The sequence below is a fragment of the Acipenser ruthenus genome, chromosome 38 (assembly GCF_902713425.1).
Source record: "Acipenser ruthenus chromosome 38, fAciRut3.2 maternal haplotype, whole genome shotgun sequence".
In the NCBI taxonomy this organism is placed as follows: domain Eukaryota; kingdom Metazoa; phylum Chordata; class Actinopteri; order Acipenseriformes; family Acipenseridae; genus Acipenser; species Acipenser ruthenus.
In genome coordinates this window covers 9,551,362-9,575,685 of record NC_081226.1, presented here as the reverse complement: position 1 = coordinate 9,575,685, position 24,324 = coordinate 9,551,362, and the positions used below count along the sequence as shown (strand labels likewise).

The window sequence follows — 24,324 nt, the reverse complement described above, 5'->3', positions numbered from 1 at the left end:
ATTCCTGACAATATTTCTAAAGCTATAATCACAAACACAGACTGCATTCCTGACAATATTTCTAAAGCTATAATCACAAACACAGATTGCATTCCTGACAATATTTCTAAAGCTATAATCACAAACACAGATTGCATTCCTGACAATATTTCTAAAGCTATAATCACAAACACAGACTGCATTCCTGACAATATTTCTAAAGCTATAATCACAAACACAGATTGCATTCCTGACAATATTTCTAAAGCTATAATAATTTCCATTTTGATTCAGGATAAGAAATAACTCTTAGAAACAACGCATCACAGCCACACTACTATGAACTGCTTGGAGCTTTACTCACTGGGATTTATGTGCTAACTTTAATGACAAGCTTCACGCATGCACTGTGGTTTAAAAGCAAAAACCACAAACAACACACAGTCTCGGACACAAATATGTTAACAATAATATTAAACAGAACAACATGGTCACCTGATTTTGTATTGATTTCCGCGGTGCGCGTTTAGTTTGTTACATTTTAAATTGAACTCGGTCTTGTTGATGCCGCCATGCCTTCTTGCGTGTTTACTGAACAAAGTCTGGATCTGCCTCACCCGGGCGTCGCAAACAATTCAACTTCAATTTAAATAATAATAAATGTAACTTACTTTATCATCCACGCCTTACAAACCGGTATGCAATACCGTTTAACTAAACTAAAAAACAACTCTGCGTGGCTCAGTCTTTATTTTAAAACGATGTTGTGTCTCTGAAATGCCAGCAGAGTACACGTCACGTGACCGCGCTGCACTCCGCGATGTAATACAGCGGGCGCGCTCACGACACCTTTGCGCCGGCTGGATTGCAGACGGGAGTGCGCGCGTAACGTCCCGGTCTCGCAGCGTGGGCAGCTTTGGAAGATGAGCAGCAGTTCAGAGCAGAACCAGTAACATGCGCGTGTGTTGCAGACGCTTTGTTTGTTAAATGAACAGGCATGACGGCATCAACAAGACCGAGTCAATTTAAAATGTAAAAATCAATCTAAAAGGCGCCAGGAAATCAATTGAAAACCAGTAACTGTTTTTTTTTGTTTGTTTGTTTATTTATTTTTTTTATGTTTAATATATTACAATATTTTACCACGCGCTTGTTGTTCCTCTGGTGAATTTGTAGCTGGAACAATGTATTTACAGACATAAACAAATGAGGAAAATGCAGAAAAAAATCATGTATTTATGAAATATAGGTTCAAACGTTACAGCGTGTCACCTTTAGGGCGGTAAGTGTCTGATGTAGCAGCCACTAGAGGCCGCTAGAGGGTGCAAAAGAAACGGCGTTGAAATGATAGTAACAGTTGGTTTGAGAGTGACAGTCAGGTTTGGGTTCAGGGTTGGGTGTAAGTCGCATATGATGTGGCGTGGACTGAAGTTGCAGCTGTTGCGAGCGGGTTTGAATGGATACTGATTACTATTTATTTTTTCTGGAAATTCAAGACTGGCTGTATTTTTGTTGTTTGTATTTTTTGCTGCGTGTTGCTGTTTATAACGAGGGACGGTGCTGCTGCATCGCAGTCTAATAACCGAACTGAACCGGGATAGTTGAGACTGTTTTAATCTAAGCTATGCAGAATTGTGGATGGATTGAAGCATTCGTGTCTTTTATTTAGTTTAGTTTTGTTTTTGACGGCGATACTGTTAATGCTGCTTTAACAGTGCTGGGTAGACACGGGACTCTGGCTGCACGTTACAATGCAGCAGCCATTACTGTACCTGTGGTAACGATTGACCGCCGGGTAAAATGATCTTTTTAATTGTAACTGTCTCTATTTTCTCGTATTTGCCATCTAGTAGATTGAAACCTGTTATTTATAAATGTTGTTGTTGTTAATTATGAATGAAGAACGTTGTTTAAAGTCTCTGAAATGTGGGGTTTGTCCTACAGAGAGCTTCACTGCTATTAAACCTAAACATAATGTTCAATGCAATGATTTCAGAATAAGTACAGGGAGTGTCTTTGGCCTGTTCGTGCTGTTGGAGTTATCTGTAGTCATTGGTTAGGGGAACCATTGATGTTTTGTGACAGATTTGTCCTTTTGACTGAAACGCAATCGCATATGAAGGGGTTACTGTAATGAAGGATTTAATATATGAAGGGGTTACTGTAAGGATTTAATATATGAAGGGGTTACTGTAAGGATTTAATATATGAAGGGGTTACTGTAAGGATTTAATATATGAAGGGGTTACTGTAATGAAGGGTTTAATATATGAAGGGGTGTCACAAAGACGGCCAGAGTGGGTGGCGTCAGACCAGATGCAGGAAGTAACAAACAGACAGAGATTTGGGTTTTGGTTAAGCTGAGCGCGTGATTGCGCTCAGCATTTAATACAGAAAATAAAAAGGTTTGCAACAAAACACAGGACACGGCACTTGAGCCAAAATAAACAGACAAACAAAACGGACTACACAGACAAACACGGTGAGCTTCTTTTACTACTTAGTTTACGTTTACAATTCCCTCCGTCTCCTAACCCGTTCTCCACTCACCGAACACCAACCCCCAGTGAGTGAAAACATGCAGCTTTTATGCAGTTGTACCGAGATTCGATTGCTAGTCAATCATTCAATTGGAATCTCGGTACAACTGCACGTGAATTAATTAAAGTGCAATTCCCCGTGCTCACATATTACTTTTTACTTGCACGTGATGTGATGTGCCATCCCCGTGCCTAAATACAAATATACAATTTACACACACGTGAAACACAGACCGCTTATATCCCGTGTACCAATGCCTATACACCAACATTTACACACAACACGTAACATATAACATACACAGGGGGGCACTTTGCCACAAGGGGTTACTGTAATGAAGGATTTAATATATGAAGGGGTTACTGTAATGAAGGATTTAATATATGAAGGGGTTACTGTAAGGATTTAATATATGAAGGGATTACTGTAAGGATTTAATATATGAAGGGATTACTGTAAGGATTTAATATATGAAGGGATTACTGTAATGAAGGATTTAATATATGAAGGGGTTACTGTAAGGATTTAATATATGAAGGGGTTACTGTAAGGATTTAATATGAAGGGGTTACTGTAATGAAGGATTTAATATATGAAGGGGTTACTGTAATGAAGGATTTAATATATGAAGGGGTTACTGTAAGGATTTAATATATGAAGGGGTTACTGTAATGAAGGATTTAATATATGAAGGGGTTACTGTAATGAAGGATTTAATATATGAAGGGGTTACTGTAATGATTTAATATATGAAGGGGTTACTGTAAGGATTTAATATATGAAGGGGTTACTGTAAGGATTTAATATATGAAGGGGTTACTGTAATGAAGGATTTAATATATGAAGGGGTTACTGTAATGAAGGATTTCATATATGAAGGGGTTACTGTAGTGATTTAATATATGAAGGGGTTACTGTAAGGATTTAATATATGAAGGGGTTACTGTAATGAAGGATTTAATATATAAAGGGGTTACTGTAAGGATTTAATATATGAAGGCGTTACTGTAATGAAGGATTTCATATATGAAGGGGTTACTGTAGTGATTTAATATATGAAGGGGTTACTGTAATGATCTAATACATGAAGGGGTTACTGTAGTGATTTAATATAGGAAGGAGTTACTGTAAGGATTTAATATATGAAGGGGTTACTGTAAGGGTTTAATATATGAAGGGTTTACTGTAATGAAGGATTTAATATATGAAGGGGTTACTGTAAGGATTTAATCTATGAAGGGATTACTGTAATGAATGATTTCATATATGAAGGGGTTACTGTAATGAAGGATTTCATATATGAAGGGGTTACTGTAATGAAGGATTTCATATATGAAGGGGTTACTGTAAGGATTTAATATATGAAGGGGTTACTGTAATGAAGGATTTCATATATGAAGGGGTTACTGTAATGAAGGATTTCATATATGAAGGGGTTACTGTAATGAAGGATTTAATATATGAAGGGGTTACTGTAATGATCTAATATATGAAGGGGTTACTGTAGTGATTTAATATATGAAGGAGTTACTGTAAGGATTTAATATATGAAGGGGTTACTGTAAGGGTTTAATATATGAAGGGTTTACTGTAATGAAGGATTTAATATATGAAGGGGTTACTGTAAGGATTTAATATATGAAGGGATTACTGTAATGAATGATTTCATATATGAAGGGGTTACTGTAATGAAGGATTTCATATATGAAGGGGTTACTGTAAGGATTTAATATATGAAGGGGTCACTGTAATGAAGGATTTCATATATGAAGGGGTTACTGTAAGGATTTCATATATGAAGGGGTTACTGTAATGAAGGATTTCATATATGAAGGGGTTACTGTAATGATCTAATATATGAAGGGGTTACTGTAGTGATTTAATATATGAAGGGGTTACTGTAAGGATTTAATATATGAAGGGGTTACTGTAATGAAGGATTTAATATATAAAGGGGTTACTGTAATAAAGGATTTAATATATGAAGGGGTTACTGTAAGGATTTTATATATGAAGGGGTTACTGTAATGAAGGATTTCATATATGAAGGGGTTACTGTAGTGATTTAATATACGAAGGGGTTACTGTAAGGGTTTAATATATGAAGGGGTTACTGTAATGAAGGATCTAATATATGAAGGGGTTACTGTAGTGATTTAATATATGAAGGGGTTACTGTAGTGATTTAATATATGAAGGGGTTACTGTAAGGGTTTAATATATGAAGGGGTTACTGTAATGAAGGATTTAATATATGAAGGGGTTACTGTAGTGATTTAATATATGAAGGGGTTACTGTAATGATTTAATATATGAAGGGGTTACTGTAGTGATTTAATATATACATGTTCATGTTTTAAAATTTGCATAATATGATGACATGGATTTAAAATCCGAGTTGGAGTAAGAGGGGGAAGTATTTTTGTATGTGTTTTGTTTCTTTTGTAGTTTGATATTTTCTATTCATAGTAAGCTTGGTTTATATTAAATGTCTCATTCTTGATAAATGATGGTTATTCCAGGAAACTCTCTATAGTTTATCAATACTATGCATTTATGAATATTAGTTTATATTGGGGGTAATAGTAGGTTCTAATAGTTATGAATGTGCTTGCTGTTAGGTCCTAGTGACGATTTATTTATTTGGTAGGACTGAAACAGTGCCTACCTGGCACCCCAGAATTATTTTGTTACTGTTGTCAGCTTATATCGACAGTTACAATCAACCATTGTGTTACAGACTTCCTAACAAGTCTGGCATAAACAATTTTGGCTGTTACTTAATCAAACTCTTTAAAACAAAAAAAAAAGAAAAAAAAAGAAAAAAAAAATGCTTCACATAAAAAAAGAAGAGTCCTACTGCAGTAGCAGGTGCAGTTTACACTGCCTTTGGGTTTCTGATCACATCAGAACAATTCCAGATTTAAATCCTTTGATGGAAATGTCCGGTCTACTTTTAATGTTTTCAAGCATGTTGGCTTCATCCCTGCCATTCTCATATCCACTTTGACTCACACGTATCCACAGTGTAACTTGACATATGACTTCACTTGCGATAGGGAATGGCAGCTTTTATAAGAGGTCTTGTGATTAACTCCTGATGGTCGAGGTGGTTCTCAAAGGAGGAGAATGCTACATACACATGTTCCTTTCATTAATTCAAAACAGGCCACTTCACCAATTGAGGTGAACACAGCTAAACAGTGAGGAGTTAACCCACTCAATTACCTCTGGACTGCTCTGCTCTGTTAATGGCAGCAGGTGTAATTGGTTATTAATGAACAGCTTAGAAGGACAGGAGTTAAGCTGCTTTCCATTCAGTATATCAATCAGGCTTTCATTACACTTCTTTCCATATGGTCGCAGATATTTAACTTAATTACAATAACTGTATTAGTATTTAATTATTTTCAAAGACTATTTGATTTCTGCAAAGGTTATTTAAATGTTTTCAAATACTATTTACTTTCTTCAAATATATATATTTATTTGTTTCCAATTCTTTACATTGCGTGGTGATATTTATTCATTTCACCAGTTTGAATGCATTAGTATTTTCGAATACGGAATATAACTGTATCTTTGTCCCCGGTCTGATACATACATACCATACAGTGTGTCCCATCGGTTTGGTGTGCAATGGTCCGTGCCGATATCTTTTGAAAACAAGCTCCGACAGCCCCGTCAGCACTGTACTTTAACTATCATACTTACAGAATATTTAAACTGCTGCTAGAGCCATGCTGTGTGATTTATTTATTATTAATAGCATCATAATACAGTTTTAGTTTTTGCTCACATGATAAGCATTTGGGCGACACAGTACATGTTCCCTTCATTAAAAATAAAAATGTGATTTGGTAGTCTGTAAATATTCAATCTAATATTTAAAAAGTACAATGCTTATGGGGCTGTCAGGTCTTGTTTTCAAAAGATATCAGCAAGGACATATATACAAACCAATGGTATACCTTGTGTGTGTAGCTAGGCAGGTAGATATGTGTGTGTATATAAATATACAGTGTAATATATATATATATATATATATATATATATATATATATATATATATATATATATATTAGTTCAGGAGGACATAGAGATGTTTCAGACTCCTGTAAGTGGATCGTTCGTGTACTGGGCTTGCAACGTATCCAGATGACTTTTAATAATCAAGAAATTCACACAGACTCATTCGATTTGAAGTTTTAATGAATCAGAGTAGTATTAGAACCCCTTCGGTTTATTAACTGCTGAAAAATGGATTGAGTAGTTAAAGACTACGTCGAATCCCAGCTGATAGGCAACCTGGGCAGTCAAGTGACTTAACAGGTATAATAGCATTAATACTTCAATACATTTTATGATTACAACATGTTTTGCCCTAAGGCTACACATGCATAAAACTAGACGCCCACCGCTAAGTCCTAAAACATCCAATATGTCATTCTCATAGACTAAAACATAAGTCATATACCTTATAGCAATGCATCAATATAAGAGAGAGATAGATTCCAAATAGTTCTTACCTCCCAAATTATATATGGAAGTGTAGAATATAAGGTAAGGACAGAAACTGTCTTCAAAGGCAAAGACTTTTGAACACGACACCAACAGCAATCAGCTTGGTCAGAGATCTTCAGAGCATGGATCACACATCTTGTAGTTGGTAAGCTGAGTGATACTTGACTAGGATTTTACGTCGGTTTTTATAGAGTTTTTGCCTCGCTTCTTACGTCAGAAGTTTCAATTAAGTCTTAAACATTAATCAGTCTTAACAGCTCCTGTCTCTCAAGTCAACAACATTCCCAAAACACCCGGCAACTCCCTCCATAAAATTAATTAACCATCATCCCCTAGTCCACCTCTCCGAAATATGTAAGGTATACTTTTGAACTGATGTTATTCTTTCTTGGTACCAGAAGGTATTTCTTATATGTAAAAGATCACTCATTATAGCAACCTTGGATTTCAAACCCCCCAAACATTAAAACTTGCATGATAGTTATAATAGATAGTTATAATAGACTAAACAGGAATATAGAATGCCCTCACATAACTATAGGTTAATACAGAGCAGATTGTAAGTTTGTGAATGAACAGTGTATTTATCAGTTCTTCTGGCTTTACATTCTTTAAAACACAGCACAGTTATTACAACATTTTAACACACATGCAGGTTCACAAAGGTTCAATTTGTATCCCAAAGATCAGCCTGCTTCCAGTAGCTGTCACAGTCTCGGGTCAGTTTCTGCTCTCAGTGAGTCTGTCAAAGCCACCACAGGTGTGTCTTTAAAAGCCTGATACCTGCAAAAACTTCATTCTAGTTAGCTGGGCTTCCATCTCTACATTCCCATCATCAGTGGGCAAACACATCTTAACTGAATCTGGGTCCATCAAAGAACCGCACACCCTTGCAACCGAGGCCTTCCATGCAAAAGGATCTAATGACTTATAGCACAAAAGGGATGTGCCAGGACCCTCTGTGACAGAATACATGCACATCTCCTGTCATAAGCGATTTTCACGATCACATCGCCTGCTAGCCAGAATTGTAGATATTATTACTGCCATAGCCTTATGTTTTCACCTATTCATTCGCCCCATTGTTGCTGTACTTTATGCATCCAGGGCAGGTCAAACACCAGGAAAAACTAACAAACCGTGTGTTCCTTTCTGTGATTTCATCAGGCAGTGTGTGATGCCCGCTCGCAAATATCGCTTTTGCGACGCAACCTCCATATGAGACTCCTCATAATATTAATGTTTTTTTATTTCTTTTTCTGGTCCCTTAACCCTTTGCAGACAGTCCATTATAATTTCAATCGATGACATAATTGCTTACTATGCGGTGACAAGTGTGTTCTTTTTTTTCAAATTAGCATAAAAACCTTCATCAGACTTCAGACAATCAAACAAACAATAGTTAGTCCGGTCTGCAGTTCAAGACCGATATTTCTATTTGATCTTTTAGCAAGGTTTTGATTTTTATTCTTCTGCCTTGCGATTCGACGACCACAATGCGTTCCACAAGCATAAAGAATTACCTGACAGCATACTAAAATCCCCCAAAATGTTTATAAACAAACAAAACATTCACTGTAGTGAAATATCTGTTTGACAAACTTCAGGCACGACAAAGCAATCAAAATGTATTTCACTAAATAGAGTTTTTGGACGTGGTGCAGCATTTCAGTATCTATGGTTGCAGTGTTTACTTGAGATTACCGTAGACCACGGCATCAAAACGCAATTCTTTACCGGAGAGGTCTATAAATTGTTTAGCAAGACCCAGAACGCTTACTGATCCAATGTTTTTTTTAATAAAATGTGTTGATAGAATGAATGCCAGAAGAAGCAGATCTCCTAGATAGTGAAGATTCTGCACTGATGAGCCTGGGAACATTCCAGTTTTGCTTTAGTTTTCAATAGATGTAAGTTATGTGAAATAAGCCCTGGTTATGAATAGACTAATGAGTATATAGATAGTACATTGTACAATTATGGCAGTGGGGGCACTGCGTAAGCAGCACCTTTATTTTGTAGTTTTATTTACTGTGTTTATTTTCCTTTTTTATTTCGCCTTTTGTTTTCATTATTATTTTGAGCACCTGCGAGTGCGCCGGCATCAACCGGAATGTATAACAGTGTTGGTAACTCTGTGGACCTGACTACCATTGCCGGTATTCAGGCCACGGACAACAGCGCCCTCTGCAGGCCAAAAAAGATCAGTGTGCCGGAGCAGCGTTTCAACTAAAGTTTTGTCTCTGTGTCAGTGAATTCCCCACCACCTTTCCACAAGGTCTCAAAATTGAGTTTCAATATCGACACAGTAGCATTTAGTCAGGTCTGAAAAAAAAGCTTTTGTGTCAAAACAACTTTAGCATTGGCATATTTATTTATCTATACTAAGAGGTACATAAATCCTGTGCAGAATCTATAGATTTGAAAAGTCCCATTGAACATAGTCTAAGCTTTCTCTCCTGTGTGAATTCGCTGGTGTTTTTGAAGGCGTTGCTTAACACTGAAACTCTTCCCACAGACAGAGCAGGGATACGGTTTCTCTCCTGTGTGAATTCGCTGGTGTAAAACGAGGCCGGCTGACTGAATGAAACTCTTTCCACAGTCAGAGCAGCGATACGGTTTCTCTCCTGTGTGAATTCGCTGGTGTGCTTTCAGGGTTCCAGACTGACTGAAACTCTTCCCACAGACAGAGCAGTGATACGATTTCTCTCCTGTGTGAATTCGCTGGTGTGCTTTCAGGGTTCCAGACTGACTGAAACTCTTCCCACAGTCAGAGCAGCAATACGGTTTCTCTCCTCTGTGAATTCGCTGGTGTATTTGAAGACTGTGTTTAACACTGAAACTCTTCCCACAGTCAAAGCAGCAGTACGGTTTCTTTCCTTTGTGAATTCGCTGGTGTATTTGAAGATCGTGTTTAACACTGAAACTCTTCCCACAGTCAGAGCAGCGATACGGATTCTCTCCTGTGTGAATTCGCTGGTGTGAAACAAGGATGCTTGACTGATTGAAACTCTTCCCACAGTCAGAGCAGCGATACGGTTTCTCTCCTGTGTGAATAAGCTGGTGTGCTTTCAGGTTTCCAGAGCAACTGAAACTCTTCCCACAGTCAGAGCAGCGATATGGTTTCTCTCCTGTGTGAATTCTCTGGTGTTTTCTTAGGGTTCCTGACTGAATGAAACTCTTCCCACAGTCAGAGCAGCAATACGGTTTTTCTCCTCTGTGAATTCGCTGGTGGTTTTGAAGGCCTTGCTGAAAACGGAAAGTCTTCCCACAGTCAGAGCAATGATATGGTTTCTCTCCTGTGTGAATTCGCTGGTGTGAAACAAGGTTGTTTGACTGACTGAAAGTCTTCCCACAGTCAGAGCAGCGATATGGTTTCTCTCCTGTGTGAATTCGCTGGTGGTTTTGAAGGCTTTCTTTAAAACGGAAACTCTCCCCACAGTGAGAGCAGGAAAACGGTTTCTCTCCTGTGTGAATTCGCTGGTGTGAAACAAGGTTGCTTGACCGACTGAAACTCTTCCCACAGTCAGAGCAGCAATATGGTTTCTCTCCTGTGTGAATTCGCTGGTGTGAAACAAGGTTGTTTGACCGAGTGAAACTCTTCCCACAGTCAGAGCAGCGATACGGTCTCTTTCCTGTGTGAGTTTGTTGGTGTATTTCTAAATGTCCTAACTGGGTGAAACCTTTCCCACAGTCAGGATATTCTCCACCGCCCGCCCTCGCTTTAGCTGCTGGACTGGAACCTGGAAAATATGAACAGGAAAGAAAGTAAGAGGGGCTGCTTGTAGGCTTAGGGCGTGTGGCTGGGTGGAGGAGTGGATTAAAGCATGTGAATTTCAGCTGTGGGGGCTTGCACTGGGTTATAACACTTTAAAAGCAAAGTTAAACTTAAAGAGGAAGAAGAGAGGTTAAAAAAATAGCATTACATGTCCCCATGTGTTGCTACAACTTTTTAAATAACATACCTGACAGATCTCAAAATCCAGTGCACACTAAAGCAGCAGTTTTGAAAAGGGCTTTGAACAGACTTTAAAGTTATGTGTAAAAAGTTGTCAGGATGTGAACAATGCAAAGAAATGACAAGTACGTTATTTAAACAGTTGTAGCAACACGTGGGGACGTGTAACGATATATTTTTCAGAATCCTGCTACTTAAAGCCTTTTACTTTATGTTCAAAAGCAAAGTCAGCAAAGCCTGATGCTGGTGAAACCGAGCCCTGGGATCAAAATCTGCCTTCAAAGTTCTCCTGTAATGTTTCAGATCTATATCCTCTTACGCACGCTACACTTATATATTTTTCAATAGCATTATGTTACACATTTACAAGAATATCCATATATTTTTATATTGACCATTTATAATGATATATACAGTATTTTAGTGTTTCTCCCCCTTGGTATAATCCCCCCCCCCCCCCCCCCTCCTCCCAGAGCAATGACTACATTCTATCTGCATCTGAAGTTCACCAGTAGAGAGTCCTATCTTGAACTGGTTGGAGTGGTACAGCAAAAACAAACAGCTAGTAATGTAACCTACATGCTCCCTCCCTCCCTCTCAACCACACTGTGGATTTCACACAATCTAGAATGACAATGTCACAGCTACTGGGAGTCACTCACCTGCTAGACTGCATTCTGAATGGGAGCGCCCGTCTTCCTTTCCACCTCCTTGCATGCTGTTGGGAGAGCCTTCCTCTCCAGCGCCTTGCTCTCTCACGCAGATTCTCTCCAGCACCACGCTACACTCCCGCAGGCGTACAGGCTCCAGCTCAGGGATGTTTGGTTTGAAGTCCTCGGATTCTTCCTTCACTGGTTCCATGTGCTCAAACTCTACTTCAGGGGGCTCCTGTTTAATACGGACAGTTTCCAGCACCTCTTCTTGTTTAACAGGAAGGGGTTCTTCTGTCTGGGGGATCTCCAATTCATTGTGCTCATCTTTAATCTCAGAGACCTCTGGCTGGCTGCTGTCACATTGCATCTCACAGAGCTCCTGTTTAATGGGGAGGGAAGCCAGCCCAGAGAACTCCACTCTAATGGGGACCAGTTCAAGTTCAGGGAACTCCTCTTTAATCTGGACTGATTCCATCTTCACACTGCCCATGGCAGCACACGGGATTCTGTTTAGTAGCTGCTGGGGGAAAAAAAAACACATTTATTTATTTAAATACAGGGCTACTAATGCCATTCAAGGGGCCGGCAAAATAGGTGGCTTTACTATTGAAGGGACACAGAATTTTTTGTAATAACTTTAATACCAGAGGATTTTACTTGGTTACACAACGTAGCCATTCCACACAGTGTGCATTACAGTAGTATTTTTATTTATTTTTTTTAAACTGCGTCGTCAATATTAAAGAATCTTAAATATAGTTTTCTTTTTGATAATTCAGGAACGATGAATTAAACTGGGTAGATATTGAACTGCAAAAAATAACGTATTTTTAAGGAAAAGGTGTTTCAATGGGGTATGCTGTTTACTAATTTTTTTTCGTCGCTGTCAGAGTCGAAGATTTTGTGTCGCTCACTTGGTTGGTGCTGCCGTTGGTGAAGGAAGATTGTAAATCTTCACAGAGACAGATTTGTTAAAAGTGCCTACAAACCACGAGAGATTTAAAACGAGACATTTTGTTTGAAAGTGGTCTGGTTAATAGGAGTCAAATATGGGTCAAAGGTCAAGTATAGTCTTCTAGACATATGCCATTTTGACGTCACTACTGCAGTATTATGCCTTTTTTTGAATGGCTCAGGATGCAAATATAGCCTTCACCCGTATATATACACACACACACACACACACACACACACAACGGTAAATGTGCAAAGCTGGAGAATGTGCAAAGATACAGACATTGTGTACATTGCCAGTTAATATACAGAGTCTCAAGTGATTATGGAGAATGTGATTTTATTTTATTTTTTTAAGTAGTCGCCAATTATTTTTTAGGCATTTTTAACATTGTGATCAGAGAGAGAGAGAGAGAGAGAGAGAGAGAGTGATCTGCTTTCCACAACCTTTACATTAAAATATAATGTGGTATTACGCTGTACTGATATAACAAACTATGGGTGATTACTTTATATGAATTATCATGTTATGCACGAATGTAAGAATTGGCTTTCTATAGTGGTGTACTTTTTAGCATATATCTATAATCGTTTACGCGATATATTTTAATATCAAATATATGTCTTCCACACTATTTCAGTTTTGTTACAGGATGTATTAGTTTATCTCTAATGTAATCACAGTTGTACATATAGACTGCCCCTGTTTTCATTCACGTATCAAAAAAAAAAGGTCATCTCATTTGCTTATGTAATGTCCATCAATATATAGTGAGGCGTAGGGGTTTATCAGAACTTCTGGGTTTAAGAGACCAGTGCCCTTCAACAACTTCAGATAAATCCTATTGTATTGTATTAGTCAACATTTCCCTCATCTATTCCTGATAGTTTATACTGTAGGTCAGGGGTTTTCAACCTTTTTTTTGAAACTGTACCCCTTCAATCTGGAGGTTTCAGCTCGAGTACCCCTTTACAATTTTCGCTCAACTGAACGGTACCTCAGTTACAATAAAATGGAGAATAATCTGATAAATCTGGGTGACAAACTGCTGGTTTAGGACAGAATAACAAACAGTAGGCTTAATTCTTAAAACTTTTAACTACAAGTATTTGGATGCACAGAATTAATAAGACAAGTATTGGGTTAGGAGCACACCTATTTTTTGTAATTTAGACGGCCTTTTTAAAATTTTGACAGCCTTTTGTAAAAGTGAAGGCTTTTTGATACCCAGCATACACTGCGATGCCCAGCAAAGTTATACACTGATATTCTGATAGCACAGCAATTCAAATGAAGTTTGAAATTGGTTGTGTTCCTCAAATACACAATAAAAAGTGATATTTATAGGGTATACAGTTATACAGCGATACAGTGGTTTCGGACATCTAAGAACAGGTACTGCGAGCATGTGGATTCACACTCAGAGGTACTCTGTAGCCTCCTAGGACATTCACAGCTTGTTTGACACCCTCTTGTAGTTGCCCATTTCTGCATATAAAGCAAAATGCTGTTTGTCAATCTCTCTTTTTTCTTATAAATCAGTCTTTGCAGGAATCATTCCAAAAACACTTGAATCAGTTAGGGACCACCAGTCTGACACTACAGGCCTTTAAATTGCAGTACCAATTTGCAAGTTGCTAAGTGGTTGCATTCCTCAAATTTGCACTGCAAAGTGATATTTTAAAGAATAGGGTATATAGTGCTTTTTTTCGCCTCTGCTCGCTTTTGGTGCAAAACTATGCTCCGATACACTCAAGCTGATACTGTGATCACAAAACACTTGGAATGGACTTAAATTGGTGCTTCTGTTGCATAAATACACAACAAAATGTGCACATTTCAGGTCTTATATATAATGGACATTTTTTGTATGTATTTTGCTATAGGAAATCGCGTTCGGGAGGGGGGGGGGGGTATGGGGGGTCCTCCTGTTGTACTCCATGAGTCCACAAATCCTGGGCCAAATCTCTTTAGATGCACAACAGTCTTAACTAAAGAAAATGGGTTTCTTCGAGTTTGTACGACCCACGACCGGCATTGGCCGAGCCTTACCCAAGTGGTGTTTTTATAATGGGATTTGCCATAGGGAAGGGGGTGGTCTCTTATCGTACCCGTATCTCCACAACCCCTGGGCCAACAAACTCAGAAGGGCACTTTTTGTGTGCACAAGAGTCTTAGCTAAAGAAAGACATCGGCCACGGGTTCATACGCCACCCCACCGCCAGACGGTGGGCGTTGCCCCAAAGGGGTTTTATAATGGGATTTCCCATAGACATTTTTCAGGGTGCTATATCTCGGGTTCCGGGGGTCCCCGAGACTTGAAAATCGGTACGGAGGTCCACCTCGGGGCCCCTGTCGATCCCTCCAAGCGACGTGTCCCCAGCTTGAAAGGACACCAGTTTAAACTTTTTTTGCCAACCTAGAGCTCAAAAGCTATTGGAAATGCAACCTTGACATGCCATCATGCTGAAAATGTGTAAATTTGTTGAAAATGTAGCATTTGAAAACGGGTGGCTCCCTGTGAAAGAGGTCCCCCAGACATGACCCTAGGAAGTTCAACCCGGTTTCTAGGCCCCAGGGTCATGGAGATATGACCCCGAAAAGGGTAGTTTTTGGACATTTTTGACAGGGCGTATCTCGGGTTCTGTGGGGGTTAGGAACTTGATTTTTTTTGCGGCGGGGCCCCTTGGGGCCCCACACAAGGAGTCACCATTTTCATGGTTCAGATGCCAGGACGGCTTGGCAAAGTGAATTTTTCATCATGACATGAGTTTTTGGGTGAACCACCACACCGTTTTAGGGGGCGGTTTGGGGTGCTCCCCTGAGTCTATATCACTTTGAATGGTGGTTCTACGTGCTCGGGTTCGAGAGATATGCCTGAAATGTGTTTTTCAACCCTGCCATAGACATGAATGAGGCAGAACACCCTGAAAATATTGTTTGCAAAGAATTCCTACGAAACTGGGCATGTTACATTCAGACTGGTCTAGAATCCTTCGAACGGTGGTTGTAGGTGCTCTGGTTTGAGAGATATGACTGAAAATGTGTTTTTTAACACTGCCATAGGCATGAATGGGGCTGAATACCCGAAAATATATTTTGCAAAGAATTGCTACGGTGGGTGTATGCGTGCAGGGGTTGCATGGTGGTGTGTGCGTGCAGGGGTTGCATGGTGGTGTGTGCGTGCAAAAAGAACCTGAAACACTTCAATATATTGATGGACGTTACATAAGAAAACGAGATGTCCTTTTTTCGGAATACCATGTTCCTTCCCAAAAATGTGTTTTAATATTAGCCTTTAAGAAGGAAAAGGACTGCTTTAATTAATTTTCATGTATCTATTTCAGTGCATTGTAGTTTCTTCATGTAATAAGAAATACGTTTAACATTTACATTTTATTTGTTTTTTCATAAAAAAAAAAAAAAAAAGATTTCTGGGGAGAGTAAAAAATACATTAACTTTGATTCATGTACTAAGGGTTACTCTCAAATGAATTCACGATCCAGTTTATGGTAAACTGTGCATGGATGACTTAGAAACTTGGCTGTCCGCTGAGTCCCCAAAACTGGGCTGAATTCGGAAATGCACAGCGGCCCAGAATTTGGGACGTTATCTAAAAACCAAAGCGGCCCAGAATTTGGGACGTGAATGAAAACAGGGGCAGTCTATATGTAAAACTGTGATTACATTAGAGATAAACTAATGTATCCTCTAACAAAACTGCAATAGTGTATACATTTTATATTAAAATATACCGCAAAACTGATTATAGATATATGCTACTTGAAAGAAAAAAGTACACCACCACAGAAAGCCAATTCTTACATTCGTGCATAACATGATCATTCATATAAAGTAATCACCCATAGTTTGTTCTATCAGTACAGCGTAATACCACATTATATTTTAATGGTAAGGTTGTGGAAAGCAGATCACTCTCTCTCTCTCTCTGATCACAATGTTAAAAATGCCTGCAAGCTTTTCCACTCGTGTGACGACACATTCATGTGACAGACATGGACCAATCAAAACGCGAGACTGTTATGCGGTTCCATCCCAAAAACCTGGCCTGTGTCATACCTCCCGCAGGCGCTCGGCCAGACTACAGGGGTCGCTGGTGTGCGGTGAGCCAAGGACACCGTGGCCGACTATAATTCAGATTGTATTCCTGAAAATATTTCTAAAGCTATAATCACAAACACAGATTGCATTCCTGAAAATTCCTGGGCAGCAGTATGGCGTAGTGGTTAGGGCTCTGGACCGGAAGGTCGTGGGTTCAATCCCTGGTAGGGGACACTGCTGCTGTACCCTTGAGCAAGGTACTTTACCTAGATTGCTCCAGTAAAAACCCAACTGTATAAATGGGTAATTCTATGTAAAAATAATGTGATATCTTGTAACAATTATAAGTCGCCCTGGATAAGGGCATCAGCTAAGAAATAAATAATAAGAATAAAATATTTCTAAAGCTATAATCACAAACACAGATTGCATTCCTGACAATATTTCTAAAGCTATAATCATTTCCATTTTGATTCAGGATAAGAAATAACTCTTAAAAACAACGCATCACAGCCACACTACTATGAACTGCTTGGAGCTTTACTCACTGGGATTTATGTGCTAACTTTAATGACAAGCTTCACGCATGCACTGTGGTTTAAAAGCAAAAACCACACACACACACAGTCTCGGACACAAGTATGTTAGCAATAATATTAAACAGAACAACATGGTCACCTGATTTTGTATTGATTTCCGCGGTGCGCGTTTAGTTTGTTACATTTTAAATTGAACGGTCTTGTTGATGCCGCCATGCCTTCTTGCGTGTTTACTGAACAAAGTCTGGATCTGCCTCACCCGGGCGTCGCAAACAATTCAACTTCAATTTAAATAATAATAAATGTAACTTACTTTATCATCCACGCCTTACAAACCGGTATGCAATACCGTTTAACTAAACTAAAAAACAACTCTGCGTGGCTCAGTCTTTATTTTAAAACGATGTTGTGTCTCTGAAATGCCAGCAGAGAACACGTCACGTGACCGCGCTGCACTCCGCGATGTAATACAGCGGGCGCGCTCACGACACCTTTGCGCCGGCTAGATTGCAGACGGGAGTGCGCGCGTAACGTCCCGGTCTCGCAGCGTGGGCAGCTGTGGAAGATGAACAGCAGTTCAGAGCAGAACCAGTAACATGGAGGTGCGTTAAGTAAGTGAGCGGCTCAGTAAAAGAAACAACTTAACCACTCGCTCAGGTCCGCTCCTGAGCATTTCTCATCAGGGATCAGAGGGAGCGGACGGACTGGACACCTGCAGGAAACAAGTGGAGATGACACGCAGGATTGACAAACACGTTTGTCAAGAACGATGAACTTTTTTAGACTTATGAAGTTATGTATTAAATTGGCTAAATAAGATGGTAAAAATTCTTGTTTTCAAATTTGTATCATTTAATTTCATTTTTTTTTAATGTAGAGCTGTTTTATAGTTGTTAATGTATTATTATTAGGCTTGTAGTATTAATATTATTCATAATTCTCATTATTATATTAACGTCGGTATTGCCGGTATTAAACACAGCCGAGCGCCGAACTCAGCGAGGTCCAGCAGGGGACAGTAACTTCACACGGGGTCATTTTATCTACCATCACCTCAGAAACACAAACAAGCAAATAATTATTATTCTTTTCATTTTTAAAAGTCGCTCAGCGCTTTCGTGGAGCAGAGCGTTAAGTCATTAAATCTGCTCAGTGTGCTTTCTGAGCGGCTCACTCTGAGCGGCTCACTTACTTAACGCGCCCATGGAGGTGGTGTTGAGAGTAATTCAAATCGCAGAAGTGGATGCAATCGAAGATCCCTCTGTGCTCCACCAGCGTCATAATTTACAGCATGTTCAGAAAATGTATAGTAGAAACAGCCCCTGCTATAAAGAGATAATATAAACGTATGTTTTGTGATGTGAGACAAATTAATGAGGATTATAACGGGCAGGATTCACCCCCGCCCCGCCCTCTCACAAAGGGGTTGTTAGGCAGTACTGTATTTTGATCTGGGACACAGTAGTTCAAATACTTCATATCTCTCTTCAACTACCTGTTATTAAAGCTGATTTATTCTCCTTAATTCAAAGTAGGTTATTCCCAGTCCCTGAGAGCCTTTCATCAATAACCAATTACACCTGCTGAAAATAACAGAGCGGTTTCAGGTTCATTTCAACCGTTTAGCATTATTTATTTTTTTTACACGTTTAAACATTTAGAATAAATATCTGAATATTTGAAAAGTATAATAACTGTGTGGAAAAAGAGTCAAATCATTTAAATTTGTATTACAAATCATTCATAATGGCATGACTGGAAGGTGATTCACATCCCTGACTCGGTTGCAGTAGCTCATGGAGTGAGGATTCTCTACACGCTTCTTTATCAGACGGCGCTCGTCTCTTGTTTTGCGCCGCGGCTGCTCCAGCGCAGGACCTCGTGAGAAGTGGTGTGTGCGTGCAGGGGTTGCATGGTGGTGTGTTGCGTGCAGGGGTTGCATGGTGGGTGTGTGCGTGCAGGGGTTGCATGGTGGGTGTGTGCGTGCAGGGGTTGCATGGTGGTGTGTGTGTGGGGGGGTTGCATGGTGGGTGTGTGCGTGCAGGGGTTGCATGGTGGTGTGTGCGTGCAGGGGTTGCATGGTGGTGTGTGCGTGCAGGGGTTGCATGGTGGTGTGTGCGTGCAGGGGTTGCATGGTGGTGTGTGCGTGCAGGGGCATGGTGGTGTGTGCGTGCAGGGGTTGCATGGTAGTGTGTGCGTGCAGGGGTTGCATGGTGGTACACGTGTGTGGAGGGGAATTGGAGTTCAGGTTTTGCGCACAAGAGGGGCGGGGAAAAGACTGGGAAGGGTAGGGTAAAAGAAAAATTACTACAATCATTTATTTTCACTGTCGACTCCCAGTCTCCTTACCCTGACTTTATGATTTTATTTTGTGATTATTTAATTATTGTCAAAATAAACGGCCTTCATCTACTCACAGTCTCATTTCTGTCCAAAAAGAACCTGAAACACTACAATATATTGATGGACGTTACATAAGAAAATGAGATGTCGTTTTTTCGGAATACCATGTTCTTTCCCAAAAATGTGTTTTAATATTAGCCTTTAAGAAGGAAAACGACTGCTTTAATTGATTTTCATGTATATTTCAGTGCAATGTAGTTTCCTCACGTAATAAGAAATACGTTTTTTTTAACATTTACATTTTATTTCTGTTTTTCATGAAAAAAAAAGATTTGGGGAGGGCTGAAACAAACAACAGCTCGGTGGTGTGGTAAGACTGTTAGTTATTGTTAAGGACCAATAGATTCAGGACCAGTAATTAATTAAATGCTAACATTTATATTTACAAAATTAATAATTTGTGTAAATAAATACAATAATAAAACAGCATTGGTATTAAGATTAATAAAATAATTATAATCAATAAAACACTTCCTGTTAAATAAATCAATTGGTTAAAGTCTCCTGTTAACCTGAAGCTTGCTTTGCAGTATTCATGTTTGTCTGGTAATTGAATAAAGTTATTGAAGTGTCTTGAATTCAATAAACTTTGTTGATAAAGCATGCAGGGAGTTGAGAGGTTGGTAAACAATGCATACATGAAGGTGTGAGCCTCACTAATAACACTGGAGGATTGGAAGCTGTCTGCATCCAGCTGAATCATTGATTTAAGAGTTACTTCTTCACCATATCCGAACCCCAGCATTACAGTGTGCTGGTAATGGGGCGTACAACAAAACATTTCTCACCAAATCTGGGATTCAAAATGCATCCAGAGTTCTCCTGAATCTTACTGTGGACATCCCCACTTCAGCAAAGTGCTGAATACATTTGTATATGTATTGGTAAAACGTACCTACAATGTATTCCTCAAACTGAGAATGGAGTTTGAATGGTGTTTATAACAGACCATAACTGATTCTTGACAAATAACAAAAACGGAAAATTCAAGCCCTGTGTAAAATTAATCAATTTTTAATCAGCACACACAAGGTTTAATTGTACAGTCAAGTCTCATTAGAACTCAGATTACACAATTTGACTTTCTGTACCTAAGATCCGTACACATGCTTGCAACACTGCTATTACTCAGGGCAGTTTACAAGAGCAGCACTAATAGAAGCATAGACAATGCACATTGCAAAGCGACACGTCACGCAATCTTCACTTATTCATCTCATAATACAGCCATGGGACACTATCATTTTTCATTAGTTTTAGAATCGTGATGAATGTACAAGACAAACCCTCCAGGCGGTTGTCCAGTAAGGACGGTGCAGTCTTGTCTCTGGGATGCTACATACCGGGGTCGGGATACTCGTTCCCATCAATGTATTTATTTTCAAGTCTATGCAGTTTAAATGCTAAACCCTGAAACTCATTCCCCACACTGAGTTATCAATTTCTCCTGACTCGTCCATCAGATGAGGTGTAGAATAGTTTCCTTTCTGCATATTCCCGCTCCCAGGCACTGACTGCATTGACAGCCGAGTTAAACTGACAGCAGAGAAGCCTCTTGTGACGTGTCCGCGTCTCCGCCCACTTTCTAACACAATCAGAGTGCAAGAGAGCTGAACAGCATTTTTACCATTTAAAATGCATGCTCTTAAGAGTGATACACAAAACAGCAATTACACAGGGATTCATAATGCAAGGGTAACGCTTGGAAGTATTTTGAGGAGCTGGATGAGAAAACCGTGGTATGTAAATAATTATGCCAAACAAAACCAGCGTACCACAGAAACACAAGTTCAATGCATCACCATTTGAAATGAAAACATTCAGAAAGTACTGTGGATGGAGCTACTGATGGCAGTAAAAAGCAAACATCCACAACGACATTTGGAAGAGCGAGTCGAACAGGGCGTGATCACGTTATCCCTCTAGGACAGTGTGTGTGAATCGTGAATGCAGCAGTTTTGAAATCGATGCAAGAGTATTCCAATAACAGTGAGGCTGCAAAAACTTCTCCTCCCTGCTAATTACCTTTTCCATTTGTGAAAGTATTTCCAACTTTTTTTCAATTGTCAGCACAACTCGCTTTTGCTTTCTTTTAGCCATTTTGCATTAGCGCTGTGCAGTGGGTGACGTTCGTCTTATTTGTTTTAAACCATTTTCAAAAATAATAACCATATCATTTTGGGCAAAGTTACTTATAAAAAACACAAACTGAATAGCTTGCTTTTTTTTTGTTAATGAATCTTTAAGAAACTAACTATTCTAAATACATACTATGCAAAAATGTGTTAAATATGCATATAGTTCTATCTCCACTGACAACTTCAGTTACAATTGTTTGAATGAAGAGGACTTTTAAAAGATAAATATTTCAATATATACTTTGGTGTGTACTCTTTGTAGTTAAGTCTTTGCAATGTTAAAATGTTATTTGCTTATTTAGGATTTCTTTGCTTAGAAAATACTAACCAGGCCTGTCAGTAATATAGTGTGTGTACTGTTTCTCTCCTGTGTGAGTTCGCCAGTGTGAAACAAGGTTGTTTATCCGACTGAAACTCTTCCCACTGTCAGAGCAGCGATACGGTTTCTCTCCTGTGTGAATTCGCTGGTGTTTTTTCATGTCTCTTGACCTACTGAAACTCTTCCCACAGTCAGAGCAGTGGTACAGTTTCTCTCTCGTGTCAGTTCGCTGGTGTATTTTTAAATGCTCTAACTGGGTGAAACCTTTCCCACAGTCAGGATATTCTCCACCGCCCGCCCTCGCTTTAGCTGCTGGACTGGAACCTGGAAAATATGAACAGGAAAGAAAGTAAGAGGGACTGCTTGTAGGCTTAGGACATGTGGCTGGGTGGAGGAGTGGATTAACACTAGAACCGCCACGGCAGTCATTTTGACGGTTTTCACTTCATTTAAATTACTCTGCGTATGTGGAAGATACGTGGTTGTCCGTTCCTGACTTTTCCTAAATACATATATTAAATACCCTGATGGCGTTTGAAAGGCAGGGTCGCAAAAATTAAAGTTATAATCCCCTCTACCTAGAACTGCCATTTTGACTGCCTTTTACAAAACATGTTTTTATTTTGAATATAACCTGTAATATTTTTACAGTTTTGTATGTACATATACCTGTTTACACACTAGTTTCTTTTTATTTTTTTTATTAGATTTTCTTTTTTTTGAAGTAGTGCTTTATATGTGGCAAGTTAGAAAAAAAAACCCTTTTATGTTTAATTGTTCATTTAAATACGGTGTAAATACAGACTCTGCTTTTGAAGTTCAACAGTAGTGAGTCCTATCTTGAACTGGTTGGAGTGGTGCAGGAAAAACAAACAGCTAGTAATGTAACCTACATGCTCCCTCCCTCCCTCCCTCTCAATCACACTGTGGATATCACGCAATCTAGAATGACAATGTCACAGCTACTGGGAGTCACTCACCTGCTAGACTGCATTCTGAATGGGAGCTGTGGATGGAATTTATATTTTCTGAATATTTGTATATCTAACATTTAATGCTTAATCTGCAGGGAGCATTTGCGTTGATAGTATAAGTTTGCATTTGAAGGTTTCTGGCTTGAGCAAATGTCAGATGGAACATTTTGTGGGGTTTTTTTACAGAACTAAACCAGACACCTCCATTCTGTCACAGACTCAGGAGGCACAATAAGACGTTTGGGCAGATGGCCAAAAGTGACGTGTGTCTAGTTTAGATACAACGAGAGATGTAAATAAGTTGTATGTGTGGGTAAGGTGTGAAGGTAGACAACCACAAAAAGCAAACAAGTTTAAACTGGCTTTGACAGCAACAAAAGTAGAGCAGTAGGTTAAATAAGTTTATAAAATGATTAAAGGTGATGCAGTATAGGATCTAGAAGCTTTGGGCAGATCCCCCTCTGAACAGGAGGTGTGTTAAAGGTGTGAGCTACCAGGGTGGTAACCTCAACAATTGGATATTGAACAAGAATATGGGAGGGGAATTAACCATGATGTTTGTTTATAAATATATGTGTTCTTCCTGAATATTTTAAGTCAGAATTGTGTTTCGAATGCATTTGCTGGCTTCCTTTGGGCATCGTATTAAAACTTGTTGTAAGACCCTCTGCTCCAAGCTTCCTGTGTTGAATTCTTTCACCTTACTGCAGAAGAAGTGGACGCATTACAAGTTCCATTCGTGCTCCACAGACTTGAGCAAGCATAGCACCGTCGGAAAAGGTGCATTACAAACATTTATGGTTGTACGGAACGTACTATATGAATAAGTATGTTGTGCTTTAAGTGTATGCATAGGCAGGTACTGAATTTACAATATCAATCATAAAGTTATTCTGCATTGTCTCAGCCACTTAGGGCAGCAGTGTGGAGTAGTGGTTAGGGCTCTGGACTCTTGACCGGAGGGTCGTGGGTTCAATCCCAGGTGGGGGACACTGCTGCTGTACCCTTGAGCAAGGTACTTTACCTAGATTGCTCCAGTAAAAAACCCCAACTGTATAAATGGGTAATTGTATGTAAAAATAATGTGATATCTTGTAACAATTGTAAGTCGCCCTGGATAAGGGCATCTGCTAAGAAATAAATAATAATAATGCACTTGTGATTACTGTAGTCTAGATGTGCACAGATAATGTTCTTGTCTGAGATTGTAATATATATAATGTACACGTGGGCGAAACGCTTCTCTGAGCGCTCCAGTATGTGACTCATCTTTGGTTG

The 24,324-nt window shown here is 39.2% G+C and overlaps 2 protein-coding genes and 1 pseudogene across 8 annotated transcripts in view; 1 reads left to right on the top strand and 2 right to left on the bottom strand.

Annotated features, from left to right (window-relative positions):
* LOC131706988 (zinc finger protein 79-like) overlaps window positions 1-24,324 on the top strand; it is a 168,854-nt gene that overhangs the window by 78,965 nt on the left and 65,565 nt on the right. The gene's annotated exons all lie outside the window — the stretch shown is intronic.
* The window catches only part of LOC131696718 (zinc finger protein OZF-like), a 92,795-nt gene that overhangs the window by 29,176 nt on the left and 39,295 nt on the right, over window positions 1-24,324 (bottom strand). For 3 of the 6 annotated variants that reach the window (XR_009310901.1, XM_059008959.1, XM_059008955.1), the window contains exon 1: window positions 651-888. The exons of 1 other annotated variant lie outside the window; for it this stretch is intronic. The gene's annotated coding sequence lies outside the window, so the exon portion shown is untranslated. Of the gene's footprint in view, window positions 1-474; window positions 889-24,324 lie in introns of those variants that run through there. 2 more of the 6 variants (XM_059008956.1, XM_059008954.1) reach the window with 1 other exon arrangement.
* The window catches only part of LOC131706998 (zinc finger protein 271-like), a 30,307-nt pseudogene continuing 13,291 nt past the window's right edge, over window positions 7,309-24,324 (bottom strand).